This window comes from Cornus florida, unplaced genomic scaffold (assembly GCF_030987335.1).
Source record: "Cornus florida cultivar Cherokee Brave unplaced genomic scaffold, ASM3098733v1 CherokeeBrave_3.0.0_Hap2_Chr07, whole genome shotgun sequence".
Lineage (NCBI taxonomy): Eukaryota > Viridiplantae > Streptophyta > Magnoliopsida > Cornales > Cornaceae > Cornus > Cornus florida.
The window spans coordinates 10,811,498-10,834,423 of NW_026775577.1; the positions used below are offsets into that span (position 1 = coordinate 10,811,498).

General features: G+C 34.5%; 1 long non-coding RNA gene across 5 annotated transcripts; it reads left to right on the forward strand.

Moving 5' to 3' along the window:
• LOC132316397 (uncharacterized) lies at positions 1–5,708 on the forward strand. Of its 5 annotated transcripts, none has more exons than XR_009483925.1 (5): positions 1–559; positions 801–962; positions 1,785–3,864; positions 3,972–4,034; positions 5,366–5,708. It is a non-coding gene; the product is annotated as an uncharacterized LOC132316397 (long non-coding RNA). The 5 variants fall into 5 exon arrangements; XR_009483926.1 differs by lacking the exon at positions 801–962 and having other exon boundaries at positions 4–559; positions 1,785–3,235; positions 3,319–3,864; XR_009483927.1 differs by lacking the exon at positions 801–962 and having other exon boundaries at positions 5–559; positions 1,785–1,873; positions 3,005–3,864.
• The last annotated feature ends 17,218 nt before the right edge of the window (positions 5,709–22,926 follow it).

Below are 22,926 nucleotides of genomic sequence, written 5' to 3' on the forward strand. Positions count from 1 at the left end.
CCATTTTTACCCAAACATAATTTTTTAATCACCCTCCGTCGCCTTCCCTCCCTTCTCCTCCCATTTTCACTCTATCAAACTGAGTCTTAAAACACATTCAATTAACCCTAACCCTAACCCTTTTCTCACGCAAATCTTCATTCATGGCTTCTCGCTAGCTCTTATCCTCCCTCTTCCGTTCCTCCACCCGTTGCTCTGCTCTAAAACCCTCAATCGCAAACCCTAGATCGCGCACGCCGTCTCTATCATCTCGTCCTTTACCGGCCGGTTTTCTCTTGAACAGCGTCGTGGACTACGCCACCTCCTCCGCCGCCGCTACAGATCCGGCGCCGCCGTCGAAGTGGATGGGACCGTTGGCAAGATAACTGATCAGTTCACGGTGCTGGTGCGATCGCCCAGGTGTTTCAGGTGATCGCTTGAGGTTTTGAATAATTCTATTCGACTGGTTCTTGAAGTGGTGCAGCATTTGGGAGAAAACATGTTGAGGAAGATTGCTATGGACTGTTCAGAGTGGCTTATTAGAGGACAAACGGTCCTCAATACTGGTTCTCCTATCAGTGTATGCTTCTCTTCTTTCATACTCATGCTTTATACATATTGTGAATGTATACGTTTTTTTTTCGTTCTTTTTTTAATATGTTAGTTCGTCACAGAACAGTAGTATGGGTTATACGTCTCGGTCTTGCGTAATTGATTATAACTGCGCCTTTCGTTACTGCATTTTGCTATTTGGTGGTTGATAATTAAGTAGTTGAGTTTGGATTTTTGGAAGAATATAACCCATGAATGGTTTATTACAGAGGAAATAATGAATTTCACTTTTAAAGATATAGATTTGATTTGAAGCAGCATTGATGGGACACGATAACTTCTTCCCAAGTTTACTGGTATGTATAAGGAGCCTTAAGGCCCTCACGGAAGGACAAAAGATTTCAGAAATATTTTCTGATGAAAAAAGAAAGGTATTACGGCGTTTTCCTCAATTTGTGATTGGAGTCGTGTATAGCCCCCCTCCCCTGCTGTTCTATGTCATTGTTTTGCCAGGATCATCACTAAGGCTTAACAAAAGATGATGAAAAAAGAAAGGTCCGAAGGAGCTAATAGTATTTAACTCAGATTCACAAGCTTGCTAAATAATGCCTCAATACCTAGTACCCATGTCTAATGGGTGAAATCTGGAGTCATACAAGGATCCATATTTGATAAAAGAGATTCTTTTTAAGGTCTAGAAATCATAATAAAATACATTGTTTTAAGGTCTGGAAATCATTAGTAAATCCCTCCAAAAATGCAATTTGATTGGCATTATTTCATGTCTCGGATAGAGACATCTGGAGTGAGAAGGAAAGTAAACAATCAACATAGACAACAAGTATTGTATAAGTTTTTGGTTGAAATTCACCTTCGCTTTGAAATTGTTTTGTTTCAAATAAAAGAAATATATATTTCAGTACTTTGTCAGTCTCAATAAGAATTAAAACATGTCATACCTTGGACTAGTAAAGCATGGTTTGCATTTTTCATGGATTTATGTTTAGACCAAGTTCAAGTTGTGACTTTAGTCAAGATTCATATTTTTAAATTTCCTCCCTTCTCTATTAACCTCAGATATGCATCTTCCACGCTTTATAGTTGATGTTTTTATTTCTTTATTTAGTTTTTTCTGTTCCAATCCTGGGCTTGCACTTGCAGGTGCCTGTTGATGTATTATTGTGTAGTGTGTACCTATGTTCGCATATTCTAATGCTTTTGTATTTTTTGTTTTGATTAATTTCCATTTGCAGAAACCGATCACTTTCTTCCTGTTCACTGAGAAGTTCCAGCCTTTGTTGAGCAGGCAACTGAACAACATATTCTTGTCACTGGAATCAAGGTGACTTTCACCTAAAGTTTGCGCAATAAATGCATTTAAATGACATTTACATCGTGTATTATGCATTTCTATGGATTTGTTATGTCTTTATTTTTTGGAATAAGTGATTTGTTCTGTCACATGAAGTGTGAAGATCTCTTTTAATTTTTCTTATCTTTTAGTATGTCCATTTAAACAGTTACCACTAATAACAATTATAACAAAGCCTTGCTTCAACTACCTAGAGTCGGCGTCAATAATCATATTGCTCCATCTAAGGTTTTATGAATCATATTGCTCCAACTACTTGGGGTAAAATCATGTTAATTGATTCTCTCTCTCTCTGTCTCTCTCTTTCTGTCTCTCTCCCCCCAGTGATTGCTACTATAACCATCTCACGAACGTGTTCATACACTAATTCTATCATTTCTTTCTCACACAGTCATATCATTTTTGCCATGCTCACTTCGTGCATATGTTGTTTCTCAATTGCATACAGCATACATGATCTCCCATCAAGAATGACTGGTATAGTAGTTATTTTAAAGGACCTTCCCTTTCAATTTTTAGAGAGATGTACCAATCACGCAATATACTGAACGTATTCCTCTATTTGGTCCATCTTACTTGATTCTATGATTAACATTTAATCCAATTTCTCCTTCATTGTAAATAGTGGAAATGTTCAAGCTTTGGTTTCTTTTGAGTCTCATCACTACTTGCCTATTTATATACATAGATTTGCTAAAGTTACAATTCATATATTAAGTTTTATTCCTACTTATCTTAATTCCTTTTAATTCTAGAGCTTTCCCCCAAACCTTCAATTTATTACTTAGCCCTTCTCTAGCTTCATCATTTAAACAATACATGAACAAATTTACTTTTCAAAAAAAAAAAAAAAAAAAAAAAAAAAAAAAAAGCAATATATGAACAAATATCATGTACCATGAAATCTCATCATGAATGTGTTCCATTAGTTTATCATGGTAATCGTTGAGGTAAGTCCACAGTAATTAAAAATTCCCTTATTTTTCCATAGTCGTTCTAATTGTGGTTACGATTTCACTGTACATGTCCATTACATATTAACACAAAGTACAAAATTTTTGTTAATTTGCATACCATTTAACATGTAAAAGATGACTTTAGGTTACCACCAGTCCACCATAAGTCCCCTATGAGTGTGTATCAGCCTGATTACATTCTATACAATGACTGCATCTTCTGCGCCCTACAATTCTTGTATAGTCTGCATTTGCTAGATGGTGGATCTACTTGCTCCATATCAAAGAGGTGGAAAGATTGGGCTCTTTGTTGGTGCTGGGGTGGGAAAGACGGCACTTATTATGGAACATGTTAACAATGTTGCGAAAGCTCATGGTTTGTTTACGATTCTTTTTTTGACAACCTTCTGTCTAAAATATTTGCTTATTTTCTCAATGTTTATTTCCTTTTCAAATCAGGTGGCTTTTCTATCTTTGCTGGTGTTGGTGAACGTACTTGAGAGGGCAATGATTTGTATAGGAAAATGTTTGAGATTTGGTGTTATTAAACTTGGAGACAACCAGGTCTTTCCGTTGCAATTTTGACATTTGCAATGAGTCTGTTCTTTTGTGGTTTTTGCTGTTTTTTGAGTAACAAAAATCTAAAAAATTTATTTTGGTTCTACTTGGAACTGTTTTCTAGAAACAGTTTTTCCAAAACTGAGTTATGATAGTTGTGGTTTTTAGAGAACAGCTGAGAGTTGTTTTGGGAACAAGGAGCTTGCCCATTTGAAAACACGGAGAACTATCCGTCATTAAAAAGATACGGAGAAGACCATGTCGTTTATAACACTTCTCCTTCTTACGCTTATTTGGCAGCTATCTATCTATTTTAATCCCACAGATGAAGAGCCCTCTTTTTCTCTGCAATATGATCAGATCTCAATAAATTTGTTCAGATCTCGTTTCAGTTGCACTTTCTCTCTAGTCTTGGACTCACTATCGACTTGATCTCTCCCTGTTCAGGTAAAACAATCGGTCCCTCTCTCCGTCTCTCTTTTGTTCTACTTTCAATCTTTTCGCTATTATCAGCTTAGTTGATTGGAGTTTTTGTTTATTTGAGGGAAATGAAGGAAATGTTATGCTATGTCTATGAAGAGGATGGGGTCATTGTTGCTGCGAACCCTAATATAAAGGTATATTTTTCATTGCTGATAGCTTCCTGTTTATAGAATTGCTTTTAAAATGAGTGATAAAATTCCTCAAAGGGAGCTAACTAGCTCGCTTGTGAAATTTAATTGGACTGCAATGATAAAATTCCTGTTTAATGAACGCTTAAACAGGATATATGGGTATGTCATAAAAAATGTTGGAGTGAATTCTGATTATTCTTAGATCAGGATTTTGTGTTACTTGTGAAAGGAAAGAATAGAGAGGGATATATATGTATATATATATATATATATATATATATATATATAGAATTTTGGAAACTGTAAAATGTTTAACAAAGAGCTCTGTGGGGGTGAAATAAAAAGTAGAAAATTTAAGGGATCCTAGACATATTGATAAAGTAGATTGGGTTTAACCTTCTGCCTCATTTCCTTTATAATCATTTTTACACCCTCTTCTAGGATTCCACATTTCATACAAGGAAGAATGCAGGACATTTAAATTCAATGTTTGTTAAAGAGTATGAATTTTATATTTTATCCCTAAATGCAAGGAAGAATGCATGACACATTTGGATAGATAGATAGTTGCTTAGTTCAAATTATTATGTCAAATTAAAAAAAGGAATCTCCAAGAGGGTTTGTATTTATTTATTATTTTTTCTTTATGCTTGATTAGGTATAATTGACTCAAACCTCTAAACCACATGAAAGTCTCTTACAAATCAAACCAGTAAATTAGACCTAAAGTTTCTTGGTTTCTTGATACAGAGATTAGCTGTCAAATATTTCATATCTGAACTTCATTGTTCACATTTGCATAGTAACACACCTTATGGTTAGTGTATAATGTTATAAACAATATCTTGATTAGGTGTGCAAGTGGGAATAGCCAATACTCTACAGGTACTAGGATTAGTGATTTACTTTTAATTGTCTATTCTTCACCTAGAGGGCTTCTTAGCTAAATTGAGCTTGTTTGGTTTAATTTATTCTTGATAACAGTCTTTTTAATAAATGATATGTTAGTGACAGTCCTTATGATTGTGCTAATTCATTTAAACCTGCATGCATTGTTTCTATATTTGTTGGAAATGAATTAATTGCTGGTAATTGTGGAAAAGCAGACACAATTGGGTATATAATTGTACTAAATGGATTCCCAGTTATTCTTAAATCGAGCTGTGTCAAATTTTGACAAATTTAAGGAAGCTGTGGTGGTTATAGATCCCAAAACTTTTCTTCAAAATTCTTCTTTACAGCCTATTGTTGTTGGTTGGTCATGGTTGGTTTAAATATTTTCGTTGCATTTAAAAACTTCTCACCGGTGATTAAGCTATTAGAGTGGCTACCAGGTTGCAAACGCAAGGTGTTACAGAGGCTTTGGTTCTCAAAGAAGGTCTGAAATTTCTTCATAATTGGGGGTACCCAAAGGTAGTAGTGGAAGGAGATGACCAATCTGTTACGAGTTTGCATTGGCTGACAGTTTTATGGCTAGCGGCATTAGAAGACGGCTCTGCTTTGTCTGCAACATGGAGTAGACTTCCAACTTAAATGTACTTCTAAAGCTCACAATACAATGGCACAAAAGTCTTGTGATTCTGATATTGATGTATGGCCCTTCTTGGCTGGTGATTGCAATTAACTCTGACTGTAGTATGGCTTCTATTTTTGAATAATAATACTAGTATTGATGTATGGCCTTCTTGTGATTCTGATATTGATGTATGGCCGGCCTTCTTGGCTTGTAATTGCAATTAACTGTATGGCTTCTGTTTTTGAATAATAATACTAGTATTGATTTGTGGTGAAAAAAGTATTAAAAAAAAAAAAGAAATTCTATGGAGATTTTTCATCTTCTTCTCAAATTGATTTTAACTCGTGTCCCAGTAAAATTTTCTTGTAGTCCAGGAAGGACGTTTGTGAAGAATAATATTGTCCTATTGCATCCTCAATAGTAGGTGTCTGTAAAGACTTTTTTTCATCTTTATTTGGCAATGTTGTGAGAACATTTAAAAATGTCAGTAGATTTGTTAGTTTTTCAAGCCTATGTTCTATAGAATTCAAAAGTTAAGAATACAGTTGAGAATTTGTAAGAGGTCCTCAAATTTATTCATTTTTCAATTAGAAAAAGGGTGAATAAGCCTCATTGACTTGTGATATTGTATTTACAATTTTTGTTAATTTAGAAATATTTTAAAAGTAGTGCACATCTAATACTTGTAAATAAATGTAAGAAATAAATAATTAAGTGTAGTGCATTATTCTTTATTTTCTTAGTTCAAAATACTTATTTTTGATACACAACTAAGCATATTTATGAGCTTTTTGTTTTCTGAAAACTGTTTTGTAGTTTTATTAACCAAGTGGATTTTCAAACTGAAAAAATTAAAAATTAGTTTTTGTTCTAATTTTTTGAAAAGAATTTTTATAAATTATATTGGGAGTGGCAAACCAAGAAAGACCCGATTTTTGTATAATTTTCTCATTTTCAATTCTTTGAAAATTGAACCAAATAAGTTTGTACAACATATTTTCTCAAATACGCAATGAGAGAAGAATGATTTCAAGTTTCCAACTAATGAGTTTCGTATTGGTTCATGAATAGTCGCTTCCAAACATTGTTTTTCGCTAATTGTAGTCGTGATCATGGTTCAAATAATCGATTTTGTTGGAAAATATTGGTTATGAAGAGATCATGACTCGTACTAATATATATCTATATCTATATATATATATATTACAAAGTAGTTTTATAATGAAATACTGTAATTAAATAATTGTAGGAAATATGTCCCAATAATGAACAAGTATTCGGTATTTTTGTTATTCATGATATGATTAAAAAAAATCTTAAAAAAAAAAACACATTTATCAAATTGGCTAATGAATAGAACCTGCCAATGTAAACCCATGTATATTTACAATTACAATGAAGTAAGGATAAACAAAGATATTGGACATGGGTACGATACGATACACACGATTATACAACTAATTAAAAAAAGTAGAATACAAGTATATCAGAAATACATTAAAAGATAATAATATAATTGTTTTTTAAATCACTAATTTAGAATTTAGAGCTAATTTTTGTTTTTATTATTTTCTTAGATTTTATATTAGGTTTCTAATAACCAATAATATATTTTAAATATATTTGTATATGAAAAAATTACAAAATATAGTGAAAGTGTCCAAAGTTTATCGTGTTCCTAAAGTAAAAAATAACATATTTCAACTTATTAGAGTTCCATTTGGAAAAAATAATAATAATAATAATAATTCAAATTGGGCTCCTGTACAAGAAGGGCGTCTGTCATTTTTGGTTACACCCTCTTTGGGCCTATTTCAAACCCGATCTTTCCTATTATATATATATATTTTTAAATAAATAAAATAAAAACGCATTTAGGCGCCAAGTTTCTTAGAACCAGGTAAACAAACCAGGTGAAGGAGAGAGAAACCAAGCATCGGCTGCATTTGTGAAGATGAGGGGCATAAATCAAATAAATAGCTTACCCTCATTAGCCCTAGTTTTCAATTTTCCCCTTTCACATAAAAGCTCTGGCCCATTTTCAGCCGAGAGTCACTCTTTACTCCAAGGCGTTCGAATCAACGAGTAAGGTTTAAATTTGATTATTCAACACTTTACTATTGATTCCTCGTTGTAATCGGTATATATATATATATATATCTATATATATATTTTTTTTGTGATTGAGATTTTGATTTGTTAACAGCGTCTCCGTTCCGTTCGAGATCGTCGACATTTCTTCTTTCTTTCTTCGTGTGACATTTCTTCTTCTAGGTATGTAGTTTGTTTTTGAAATTGAACATTGTATTTTATGTGTTTGATAATGGCGGCATTGATATCGGAGGTTATTGCGGTGGTCCGAACGTTGTTTGACAATATTATTTAGGGTTTGGTATCTTTTTGGTGGTGGCGGCGGCGACTATGGTCGCTCGGTTTTTCTAGGGTTTGGTTTTGTTGAAGGCTTTGATTGCGGAGGTTGTTGTGGTGGAACGGCCTTTGTTTAGGCAAAATTATTTAGGGTTTGGAGTTGTGGTGGTGGTGGTGTCTGCGACTATGGTCGCTGGGGTTGTCTATGATTTGGTGTTATTGAAGTGGTGGTATCAATGGTCGGTGGGTTGTGGTAGGGTTTGGACCAAATTAAGTAGAGTTTTATGTTGTTGGTGAGGTTCATTTCTTCACTTTCTTGGCAATTTGCAATTTGCAATTTTCATCTTCATCTCCTTCTTTCTCTCTCAGTCCATTTTCTTCACTTTCTTGGAATTTCCATTTCCAGCTTCATACCTATCTCTCACAACTCATTTTCTTCATTTTCTGCTTCATACCAATCTCTCACAACTCACTACCCTGCTATTTACCTTCTCTCTCGCCTTCTCTTTTATGTTCGCTGCTTATCTGATATAGTTGCAGGATAAACAATTTGATGCAAACAGTCTTCATAACTAAATATGTGGGAGGGGGAATATATGCATAAAACATGGTACAAATGGCCGCTAATTCATACTCTAGTTGTATTATTCTCTTTATGATCATCTACTTTTACGATGGTACCCATATATTAGGTATGATATTCATTACTATGAAGCATTCAAGTTCAAAGCATGTTTCTATGGTTATTTATTCATTTACTTCGATGCAACACCAACACAATTTCACGAATACCAGTCCTTCATATACTTTGATGCTCCTGTTATATTTTTCAGCACTTCCCATGTATCAATGGCTGTTTGAAAATTTGGTTAAGGTTAGGAAACCATTGAACTATATTGTTTTGTTCACATTTTGGCTTGCCCTCTAAATGTCTATGCATAGTACAGCTAAAGCTAACAACAATATATGCTGATGAGAATGTTGCATTCAATATGGCACTCCCCCTTGAAAATTCTTGCAGATGCACTAATTTCTAGTACTACTACCATTATTATTTTTTTTTTTCTTTTTCCGCTTTTCATTCATTCGTTGCAGCATTCTCATTTTATGGATGTGTGTGTGTTTTTCTTGCACAAGTTGTGAGGATAAAACATTGCAAGTGGTGAAGAATCAAGATTATGATGAGCATTAAAGTGTTCATGACAGATTGTCAATGGATCATTTTGCCCAAATGTCTTGATCAACATGAACTTGTTACTTCAAAACATTCAAGAATTGGATGGATGTAGGAGGAAATTTGAGGATGATATATACATGCATTAAGAGGACCACCAAAATCATCCATCTAATGGCCTGCATACACACCAGTTCCATTGAATGTAAGCTGGCTCTGTCACTACCTGCTGTGAAAATGACATGACCCCAAGAGGTCCCCCCACCCCCACCCTCTCCATTCTAATTATTGCCCCTCCTTTATCTTTTTTGTCTGCTGAATCGAACTGAATTTAAATTTGTGTGCTTCTTCATGCGCCAATAATCGACTTTTGTGATGGTATATTCGGTAATTTTTTATTTTCTTATTTCAATTGCGTGGTTGTTTGGTTATTAATTTGAGTGAAATTCTTTTGTAAATTATAATTTACTTTGATTAGATCTCAGCTGAGTAGAGAGAGTAGATTGTTGACTTAAATTTAAACTAAGATAGCATGTGGAATTTGTTATCCCATGTTATGCACTAGTAAATTTGTTAAGCAACACACACTGCATTGCATATAAACACACACTAGTGTAAAACTGCCGCGTTGAGGATTTGTTATGACATTGTTGATTTTTTTTTTTGGTTTAACAGGGATGGTTAAGTGTTGTGTGTGTACTTACAAGAGGCAGACATGTGTTGCCAATTGTCTGTTTAAACCTCATCTGCCGGCAGAAGAACGTACAAAATTCGATAAAATCAAAAAAATATTTGGAGTCGCGAAGATAGTTGACATAATCAATGCCCTCAAAACTGAAGAAGAGAGACAAAATGAGGTGGACAGGCTTTATGCAGATTCTATGCATTATATTTCAATTATGGGGAAAGAGAATTATGTTTGTGAGCTTGAAAAGCAACTAGAAAATACGAAGGCAAGCATTGAGGACCTGGAAGAAAATCACAGGCGAGAAGTTGCACATATGAGGAGTGATGTTGCACTACAGAGAGAAGAACTTAACCACATGAAGTATCTACTTCAGAAAAAGGACTTTGAAATAGGAAGGCTGGGGGGTGGAGGAGGATCATGGGTTGGAACAGACCAAGTGGGCCAACAGGGTGGAGGAGAATCTTCTGGTGGTACACAGCACCTGTATGGAGGAGACCGAGTGGGGCTACAGGATGAAGGCCAGCAACTCCCGCTAACTGTTGCAAATATGCCCCTGCAAGCTGTTGAAAATATACAGCAGAACCTGGATGTAGAAAACCAAGTGGGCCAACAGGGTGGAGGACAATCATCAGGCCAATTGTCGCCTACAACACAGCAATTCTTTGCAGAAGGCCAGCAACTCCCGCTAACTGTTGCAAATATGCCCCTGCAAGCTGTTGAAAATTTACCCCCGCAAACTGTTGAAAATCTGCTGCAGAACCTGGATGTAGAAAACCAAGTGGGCCAACAGGGTGGAGGACAATCATCAGGCCAATGGTCGCCTACAACACAGCAATTCTTTGCAAAAGGCCAGCAACTCCCGCTAACTGTTGCAAATATGCCCCTGCAAGCTGTTGAAAATATACCCCCGCAAACTGTTGAAAATCTGCTGCAGAACCTGGATGTAGAAAACCAAGTGGGCCAACAGGGTGGAGGACAATCATCAGGCCAATGGTCGCCTACAACACGGCAACACTATGCAGATCTATATCAGGACATGTATGATCTAATTTGACCAAGATAGATGACACCAGGTGGCAACGCTGAAGAAAGAATCTGAGATGAATATTACTTTAGCAAAGATACAGAATGTAGTAACCATAAAATAGCAAAGACATTCTGCTAGATGTCCTTTAACTACAAGGCCTTACTTTCAGCATATTACTTTAGCAAAGATACAGAATGAAGTTACCATAAAATAGCAAAGACATTCTGCTAGATGTCCTTTAACTACAAGGCCTTACTTTCAGCATCGGTTCTCCTTTAACTACATTTAGGATTTCTTATACTCCTCCTTAGAAGATGGACTCTCTATTGTAGAGGTTTGTAATATCCACTGATACAGTGGACTATCCTATTTCTGTTTGTCAACTTCATATCCTATTTTGTTAATGCTAGATGTTCCCACAAAAGCTAAAGCTCAACCTTTTTTTTTTTCATTTTATATATATATTGGTTTGAATACAAGCAATAGAAGTTCTGTTTTATTTTTCCAGGATCAAAACTAGAAGGAGAAGTATGTTAGTGTTGTACGTTATATATGTCTGTTCTTATACGAATTTAGACTAATTTTGTGACTGTTCATATATTTATATTACTTGAGCGGTTATGGGAATTTTAAAAAGTCTTGTGGTTCTTTCCATTTGAGGCAGAGTTAGGTTGCATGATTGGTTCCTTATCTTCTTGAATCCAACTTTTTGGCAAAGTGAGGCTTGATTGAATAAGGATACTGGTAGTGTCATTTATCATATACAATAAAGCAAGATCTTTAAATTAATCTTATAGTTTACTTCAGCAAATATATTATCCAAAAATTTAATGACACTTTAGTCCAAATAAGTAATCTAAGAAACAAGTGACCCTATGTGAATTCGAGTGACCACTGAGTTGATTTCATGCATGTGAGAGCTCTGGATCCAGCAAATGACATGTGGATTCAGCAAAAGCATGCTTTCGTGATAATTTTTCCTATTGTTGAGTTTTTTCATAGATCCTCTTGCAACTAAATAGAGGAATGAGGCTGAGGGGTTGCCATAAAGTGTCATTGAAGATAGGAACAATTGAAATACTTCATCTATAATAAACTCAACAACTTTTCACTGTAGTAGGCCTAATTAACTTGATAGAATTGTCTCCACATGCCCAAGAACAAATATTAAGAAGCTTAGTTTGTGTACTTGGCAAGGAAGTATCTCTGAATGCTTGCTGACTGAGCTGCAAGTTATTCGACCTTATGCTTAGAGTTCACCTTTTTTTGTTCAGGTTAGGGAGGAGATAGGTAACATAAGCTTTTTTTTTTTTTTAAAGTTAAATTTAATATTAAAAAAGGAGAAAAATACAGTCTAGTAGTTAGCCCAATGCTAACACAATAGAACTATACAAACACAGCCCAGAGGCTCAAAGGTAACATAAGCTTTTCCTAAGCAATGAAAAATAAGCTTTAATAAAAAGATTGAATGCCAAGAAAATGACCTAAAGTGATTGTGCCCCATGCAATATTAGTTATATGAAGCGTAATGATATTTTGTTCAAAGCACAAGCCCCGACTCATTAAGATAGTGACTGTAAAGATTTGTACATTAGAAATGGCTGATTAGGGAACTACAAAGATCACTAATGGGAATTCGTACGATCTCCATTCGCTCCTCTCTCCCTCAGGGAGAGACTTCGTTGTTCGTAACAATGGAGAACAAGTAACTACTTTACCTCCATTTTTGCTTTTTTTTCTTTATTTTCTTCTTAAATTCTTTTTACTTTTATTTATCCTAGTTTTTTCTGGAATCAGATGCCTGGTTCAGGTAGAGCCTTGTAATGATCATATACTTTTGAGTTTGGGGAATGCTATCTGCCCTTCTCTTTAATGTGCTTCACTACTTTTGTCCATCAGTATGAATAAATGCCAACTGATTAATTTTCCTAACTGACAAGAAATCAAGAAACGAACTAAGTCATTGAATTTTATATAACTCAAAACCTTAAATGGCTATTCAAATGTTGGGCCTCAGGTCTGGTGTCCTGCCTTGAGTTGGCGGGAGCTGTTTGGGGTGTGTGTGAGACAAGAGGGGGGAGGGGGGCACAATGTGCGCTCCAAACTGAGAAATTTTTGTCACAGAGATGGAAAATGAAGTGATTAGCTATGGGTTCTGATATCCACTTGACTGTTGGTAATGGGATTGTTCTCTTCACTGCTAACTCTTGGGATTACATTATTTTGCTTTACTCTTTAGTCCCATTCTGAATGGGAAGATGGAATATTGCGCTTCAAAGTGTTTGGGCAGCGCATATAGCACTAACCTGTGGATTGGTATGGTACAAAGATACCAACATATTTAATAATAATATTTGAAAGAAAAAGGACAGAGAGAGACCAGTTCAACCATGGGGGAAGACCTTCTTCAAATGGCTAAATTTATGGCTATAATCTCTGTAAATATTAGTACTACTACATAAAATTAAAAACTTCTAACTAAAAAGGCCGTATTTTCTTTGTTTCCTGTTTTATTCTGTTTCTTGGCTATATTTTTAGAACCTGCCTCCATCTTTTTTGTAACGGTCGATGCTGCATATCTTCAGGTTGAATTTTTAAATAATGTTGAATAAATGCAAGGGGATTTGCTAAGCTAGTAGCTGTAAAGTAATGGCATCCCTTGCATCATGTTTAAAAAAGAATTAATTGTTGCTTTCACAAAAAAAGAAAAAAGAAGAGTCACTGAAAATTGCAGAACCATCTCATGCTTAAGGCAGTATAGGTCACAACTCCTTATCATATATTGCTCTTCACATCAGAGTAACAGAAGATCATCTATCTGTTGGGAAACGTGCAAGTTTTTAAAAACTTTTCGAGGGATTTTGATTCATAGATCTTGATTCATCACATAGAGACAAGTTTTATGCAAAAATAAAAATATGATGTATCATTCAATTAATGGATTGAATACTTACATCAAAGGTCTGAGTAAACCTTTAAAACTTTCCTCTAAAGTGAATGTTCTCACTTATTGTAGATCCCTTAGCAAGATGCCTTCTCCTTGGATCTCCATCTTCTTGGTAATTATTTTGCCTTTAGGAATCACTCATATGCCCCCATGAATGACCTTGGAAAACTAGACTTGTGGGAGCCTCCATTAGATGAGAACATAAACCCTAATTTTCTAGAGAGAGAAAATTTATTCCTTTTTCCTTTTCATAAAAATCACACCCTAAAATATACATAGACCATGTATATTTATAGGCAACATAAAAATAAAGAAAAGGAAACAACAAATCCTTCTCCATCTCTAATTCATATGTCTCAAATCTAATATGATTCCAATATCAAGTTGGGCTATGAGTGAGAATCCATTGGGCCTATTATTTTATTGGCTACAATGAATTAATAATTGGCCCGGTCCATGGACCCAATTCAATTAATTCATAAATTAATTTCTACTCCACTAAAAGAAATTAATTGAACTCCAATTAAATAATAAATAACCTCTAAGTCAATATTGCACTTTGACCCCTCTATGCATAATTAGTTATCGGATAAATATAGCCATCAATCCGACTACTTAATTAATATATTTATTTTGGTACCTTTGATTATTTCTGGCTCGATCACAATAAAACATTTGTTTGACAAAAATAATAATTTAAATAAATAAATATATAATAAATCATTTTGTCTAAAAACACACGAAGGCCTTCGAATTTACTTTGTGATCAACCATAATCAATACAAAATAAATACAAGTAGCAATGATGCAAATATTGAAAATATAACCCTCTAACTATTAATTACATAACTACCCAAAGTGTCAGTCTAAGGATCCCGAAGAATCCGCCGAACAAATCAAAGTAATTATTAATTAATAAAAGAGTCTATACTTTTCTCATGCTTAAGAGTCAAATGCTATGACGGTGATAGGGAGTAATTGCATACGACGGCTCTCGCAATATATCTCAACCTAACGCGGATCCAGTTCAAGTCTTAATTAATTATGAGTCCATCCATAATTACCGACTATGAACAATTTATAATTACTATTTATATATCATGCATTGATTGTCATCACATACATATATATAAATATTTCTTGTAATTAACTGGACACTATCAATTTCATAGTGAATCGAAACATAATACATTGAATTCACCAATTATATAAATCATAAATATTTCAGATATATCAGGAACATATGTCAATACAATCTAGATAGGAATTTGCTATGCCAGGGCATATAAATCCCAACAGTTCCCACTTGCCCTCATAGCCAATTCAAATTGCACCTAACTCCAATGTTATCCAGATGATGATCAAAATTATTGATCAATGACACCTTTGATAATGGATCAACAAAGTTGTGTTCCAATGCAATGTTCTAGCTATAAGTACATTTTCTTGCCGGACAATATCATGTAGAACATGATACTTTCTATCAGTGTATTTTGTTCATCTATGGAACCTTGGGTAATTGGTTTGGACTACTTCTGCACTATTGTCGCAATATAGCTCGATAGGCAAGCTAGTATGCTCCACAACCTCTAAATCAGTGAGATCAAACCAATAGGCTTATATTGCCACTTTTAAGGCTGCAATATACACCACCTGCAGGTTTGAGTCAACAGTTGAAATCTGCTTGACAATCTACCAACTGATTTCCCTTCCATTAAGTGAACATACACTAAGTCATGAACCTCATAGTATCTACTTCTGATTGAAAATCAGAACTAGCATACCTGACTAGGACCATATCATCACATCCATAAATGAGTATGATATCATTGATTCTCCTTAGATACTTAATGATATTTTTCACAATAGACCAGTTGTCAAGTCCAGTATTGGACTGACCTCTACTGACTATCCCTACTATGTAGCGGATGTCCTGTTTGGTATAGACCATGGCATATATGAGACTCTCATATGCCGAAACATATTGTTCCAGCCTCATTTGCTCAATCTCCTTTGATAGTCTTGAAAAACTACTTACTAGAGAGAGCCATCCATATCAATAAAGCAAGAACTCATTCTTTGAGTTATGCATACCAAACCTGGTCAAAACTTTATCAATGTAGGATTATTAAGAGAAGCCTATTTTCCTTTTACCCTGATCTTGCAAAAGCTTGATCCTAGGAATCTAGCTTACATCTTGAAAATCCTTCATTTAAAAGTAATTGAACAACTACCTCTTTATTGATGACAAAACTTCCACATCATTTTAAATGAGTAGGATGTCATCAATATATATAGAATTAGAAAAATAATGACATTCCCTTGTACACTCATGATTTATTCACTAAGAAATCTTCTGGTATCTTTTTGTAGATTAACTTGCCTTCCATAGGAATCACCCTACTAGAAAGTTCTACAAGATCCCAGAATTTATTAGAATACATAGATTCCAACTCTGATTTCATAGTAACTCACCAAAACGATCTGTATCCACATCGGTTCACGCTTCCGTGTAGCTTACTGGGTCCAACTCATGTTTAACAGGGATGTCCATAATGGTCTCACCTAAAAACATGATTCTGTCGAATTGGATGATAATCCTCCCACTACATCAATGTACTGATGCAAGAATCTGTGTAGTAGATGATGCTAACGCATCAATAGGGAATTCATTTATTATTCTCAATCTCTATAATAAGTGTGTTCACATGTGATACATCTGGTACTCATACCATATTCTCTAACATTATGCTACTAGGTATATAATTCATAATATGATCCTCCTATAGATAAACAGTGAGTGTAAACAATCAACTTTTATCATTGAGATCATAAAATAATCCATTCTAGTGACTTTTAGAGTAGCTATCAAATCTATCATGCGTACGATCTGTTTCCAACTTACTTGTCCATATCAAGCGCACATGTGCAAGACTACCCCATATGTGCATGTGATTCAAACTAAGATTTAGTCAAAACCACAGCTCAACGGTATCCTTGAGACAGACTAAGATGGAATGCAGTTCATAATGTGCATCGATGTCATTAACGCTAAACTCTTAAATGAAAGAGATAATGTAGCATAGCTGATCATAGATCTACCCATGTTAAGTGGAATTCTGTTATTCCTATTTGACACCTAAATACATTTAGCGTCAATTGCGGAAAACTGGTACATAATACCCTCATTGACCATATAGTCTTTGCACTATCCCAAGAAATACTCATATCCTCGATCAGATCGAAGTGTCTTGACAAGTTTACCTAATATGTGTTCCACATCAGTCTTAACATTTTCAGAAAATACCAAGAGTTTAAGACTTGTGTTACATCAGATAAACTTATCCAAAACGTGAGTAATCTTGCTTGGATGTTCATAAGACCACACGTGTCAGTGTGTACCGACTCCAATTGTCCTTTATGTCTATTTCATCTGGCTGATTAAGCCCTAAGAGTTATCTATCCTTCAAAACAGGGTTCACAAGTTTGGTTTAGGCTCCCCTGCCTCACTAGGTAATTAACCTTCTTTGACCAATCTTTGAATCTTATTTTGATTGATAACAACCCAAAAATAGACATTAAAAATACAATGAGTCAGGAATAACAAATTTTCTCTTAACATTCAATCTAGAAGATGCAACATTAGTTTCTACATCCTGCAAATCTTAAGAGCTTGTGATTATAGTATATTAACCATCTTTCAATGCACCAGAAGCAATCACATATCTATTCAATTTTATAAAACCAGTTTTACAAAATAACGATCTAGTTTTTATAAGCCAAAAGTGAAATAAGAATGAGATTGCGTTTCACTTCTGTGCATAAAGATAGTCTCTAATACTAATATCCTCATACTCTCTAATTTCAGATGTAATACTCCCACTGACTTAACTACAACCTTGGCATCAGGTCAAAAGATAAATATATACCCATATCATCAAGGCTTCTGGATTCCTGAAATCCTTACAATAAATTGCAAACATGTTTAGTGGCTCCAGAATCTATCCATCAGGAATCAATAGATACAACCACATAACATGGCTCACTGATTAAATATATATTTTCCTATGCCACGTCATTGCTTAGACAGTTTGTCCTTCAGTGTCTTAGTTAACGGCAAAAGAAACAGTTTCATTCGCCCTCAACATACACTGCCTTATTCCCTTTAACCTTTTAGATACCTATGTTTTGTGCTAGCCTAGTCCTATTATCATCCTTCTTCTTTGCTTTGCCCATCCACTTGGGCCTAGAAGAAGATGGTATAGATTAGGTTAGATTGATAGGAACGCCCATACTCTTGATTATCCCTTCATCTGTTACCAATTCTATAAGAATATCAGCGAGTGTGAACTCAAACTGATTCTTTATTTAATTCACTCTAACAGAGTCGAACGAGTTTGGTAACAAGGCAATAATCATGTTAACTTGAAACTTACCACCCAAGTCAGCCCTATTGATCTCCAGCTAATTTTAAATAATAAATAATCATTTTCCAAAATTCGATTTCATACTGGAGTTCCTTAGGCTATCTTGATGCTATTCAAGTCTGATATAGTACTTCAGCATACTCTCTATCTAATCTCACCAAAACATCTTATTGATATTTAACATGATGCTTAAAGAAAATAAAATAATGTAAATGTTAGCTTTGGAGCGTATTCGAGGTAAACTCTAGAATATTGCATCAAGTCATCTCATTTGCGTTATTTCACTTATTCAAAGCATTAATGTTCTCTTGGGTATCTTAAAGTAAAAGGATTAGGTTTAGGAGTAGTAAATACATTTGTACCCTTACGTTGTGAATAAAATATCTAAGCTCATTTTCCAGTCATTATAAATAAGGTCCAATATCATAGAATATGTAAGCAAGCAGATAAACTGGAGTAGACATAATTAATCTGAATATAAATGCATTCATACAACATGCAAGGTGAATTATTAATTCTGTCATGCATATTTAAAATTAAAATGAGTTTGTTAACCACATAATATAATAAATCTCAATCGAACAAGAGATCATTATCATTATTGGTGAACAATCCCTTTTAATTAATGCGGGTCCCTCAACTCTGTAGCATAATAAATCAACCAATCAATATGTCAATAACTTATCCTGTTGGAGGAGTTCATTATTACTATTGTTGATATTCATTTACTATTAGGTGAGCACTTCCATTAAAATAATAATATGTGGGTCCCTTAACCACTGCATGAAAAATCGAATAACCAATACGCCAATAACTTATTCGGTTGGCGAAGTTCATTATTGCTATTGGCGGGCAAATCCTATCATTTCCATATCTCTTAAGACAATGCCTTGTCTATCATATGAAATGATTCCCGATTTAATTTAGCCTTTCTAAAATCACCTAGTATAGACCACTTCGTTGGGAAGCTAACACTATTGATTTTAGATTGAGTGTATAACGTTATTAAAACTCTAACGAAAAATTAAACATTAAATATGTTGTCATTATAATCTAGACTCTTTAAATCATGCGTAGGGCCTTATTTTTAAAGATCTAATTACAATGAACATTTAATATTTGTATTTTCATGAGACAACCATTCTTGTAATATTAAGACTCTTCAAATCATGCGTGGGGCCTTATTTTTGAAGATCTAATTACAATGGTGTTAATAACAAAGGCCATGGGGCAATGTATAAAAATCCCCGCTCCCACTCAATTTTTAATCATTCATAATTAGGGTTTTCATTTTATTCATTTACATGATATAATGCATGCAAAACGTCTTGATTTTAATCCAATTAAATTTAGAAAATATTTGGACTTTAAACGATTCACTAATATTTAATTTGAAGCACACTTTAAAAATAATTTACAAAAACAATTTTTTCGTTTCCCAATAAGTGCCCTCAAATTAATTAGTAATCTAATCCAATTAATTTTCATAATTTAATTAATATAAATCAAGCCATTTAAATAAATATCATGGATCCAATGCATGAACAATAATAATTAGCAATTAATTATTTCATGCATCACATACAACAATAAATGACAGATAAAGCAAATTAAATGGCCAATGGATTTAGCTTTTAACATTTAAAAACTATTCTTGCCGTACGGGCATCCTTCAACTGTCTGTAAACACCCATAGGAAGCTTGTACGCGTCAGGAGAAGCAAAACGCCGCTTGAAACGAGCCCGGAGGACCTCACACTCGCTGGCACGCGCCTAGGGCAAGCTACACGTGCTCCCACGCGCCGGCACGCGCCTGGGGCGCGTGGAATGCACACTCACGCGCTCCCACGCGCCTGGGGCGCGTGGGACGCGCCTCCACGCGCCTTCACGCGCGTGGAGTTCAAGCTCCCTTGGCTGGCGCGTGCAATGCACGCGCCAGCATGTGCACTCTCCTGGCGCGTGTGGAACACGCGCCAGGCTCACCATCTTGACGCCACACCTGATCCGGGCCACCTCCGACGCCCCTTCTCGCCGCCGGCGAAGCTCCGGCCACCGGAAAAACGCCGGAAAAATTCCAAAAAATCCGGAAAAATGCCAGAAAATTAAATTAAGCCTCAAAAAATTCCAGAAAAATTCCAAAAAATTCAGAAAAATTCCAGAAAATTACTGAAGCATAATTTAATCCTTTTGGACCTTCTTGAAGCTTCATAGCATCCTTTGACGAAGATTACATGGTTTTAAAAATATTTACAATTTGAAATACAATGGAAAAAATTAAATTACATCATTGAACTTTCAAACGGCTAAATCAAAGCCTTAATTACATTCATCCAAAGATAAAATTACATTAATTTAACCTATAAGCTTCATCCATGGCCCAACCATACATCATCATTCATTCACAATCATTCATACATCATTATGTATCAATATATATCAACATATTAAATCATACATCAACATACATCAATAAAAATATATATGAATATAATTTTGGATCCATGAATGATGATTTTCATAAAATCATGATCTCTAGTAATGAATCAAACCATGCTCTGATACCACTGTTGGGAAACGTGCAAGTTTTTAAAAACTTTTCGAGGGATTTTGATTCATAGATCTTGATTCATCACATAGAGACAAGTTTTATGCAAAAATAAAAATATGATGTATCATTCAATTAATGGATTGAATACTTACATCAAAGGTCTGAGTAAACCTTTAAAACTTTCCTCTAAAGTGAATGTTCTCACTTATTGTAGATCCCTTAGCAAGATGCCTTCTCCTTGGATCTCCATCTTCTTGGTAATTATTTTGTCTTTATGAATCACTCATATGCCCCCATGAATGACCTTGGAAAACTAGGCTTGTGGGAGCCTCCATTAGATGAGAACATAAACCCTAATTTTCTAGAGAGAGAAAATTTATTCCTTTTTCCTTTTCATAAAAATCACACCCTAAAATATACATAGACCATGTATATTTATAGGCAACATAAAAATAAAGAAAAGGAAACAACAAATCCTTCTCCATCTCTAATTCATATGTCTCAAATCTAATATGATTCCAATATCAAGTTGGGCTATGAGTGAGAATCCATTGGGCCTATTATTTTATTGGCTACAATGAATTAATAATTGGCCCGGTCCATGGACCCAATTCAATTAATTCATAAATTAATTTCTACTCCACTAAAAGAAATTAATTGAACTCCAATTAAATAATAAATAACCTCTAAGTCAATATTGCACTTTGACCCCTCTATGCATAATTAGTTATCGGATAAATATAGCCATCAATCCGACTACTTAATTAATATATTTATTTTGGTACCTTTGATTATTTCTGGCTCGATCACAATAAAACATTTGTTTGACAAAAATAATAATTTAAATAAATAAATATATAATAAATCATTTTGTCTAAAAACACACGAAGGCCTTCGAATTTACTTTGTGATCAACCATAATCAATACAAAATAAATACAAGTAGCAATGATGCAAATATTGAAAATATAACCCTCTAACTATTAATTACATAACTACCCAAAGTGTCAGTCTAAGGATCCCGAAGAATCCGCCGAACAAATCAAAGTAATTATTAATTAATAAAAGAGTCTATACTTTTCTCATGCTTAAGAGTCAAATGCTATGACGGTGATAGGGAGTAATTGCATACGACGGCTTTCGCAATATATCTCAACCTAACGCGGATCCAGTTCAAGTCTTAATTAATTATGAGTCCATCCATAATTACCGACTATGAACAATTTATAATTACTATTTATATATCATGCATTGATTGTCATCACATACATATATATAAATATTTCTTGTAATTAACTGGACACTATCAATTTCATAGTGAATCGAAACATAATACATTGAATTCACCAATTATATAAATCATAAATATTTCAGATATGTCAGGAACATATGTCAATACAATCTAGATAGGAATTTGCTATGCCAGGGCATATAAATCCCAACACTATCTCCTTCTCAACTTTGTAAAAAGAGAAATTGCCAAGAAAACTTCTTGCTGGAACTTCAGGTGAAACATTGTTTGCCTGATTGGAAACCTATTCAATTATTTTTCTTCAATGGGCTCACAGTAGATACATTTACAACTTAGCTACAGTTGACAAAAAAGTGAGCAATACTGTGTCTTTATGTCTCTCCATTTGTATGCCTGCATATCTTGTAATGACCCTAAAATGCTATCAGTCATAAAAAAAAAATTCGGCATGACCTCTGCTAAAAAGGGTTCTACAACAACCTACTGAAATGCATAGAAAAAACAATGGCATCTCTTGGACCTTCAAAACTAATCTAACCTGTCCCAACACATAATGCAAATAATATAAAACATTTCCAAAACAACAGCATCAACAACCTCCTCAAAACAGCCCATCATCATCATCATCCCATTCATCCAGAACAAAGGAGTACCTATCTTATACATAGTCCCATGCTCACATACTATAATTTTACTCCAATTACATCAACTTACAGTCCATGAAGCAAAATTACAATAACATGTAATGTTTGTGATTTTTTTTTTACATATATATAATTGTGGTGTAGAAAAAGAAAAAGGAAAATTTTATTTAAAAAGGTGGTGGGACCCACCACTAGCATATATGTGTGGCTTAGAGACCCATTTGGTCTCATTCTTCCTCTCTCTCCGTAGCTTACTCTCAGCCCTCTCATCCCTCTTATTCTCCATTTTTTTTCTTTTTCTTTTTAC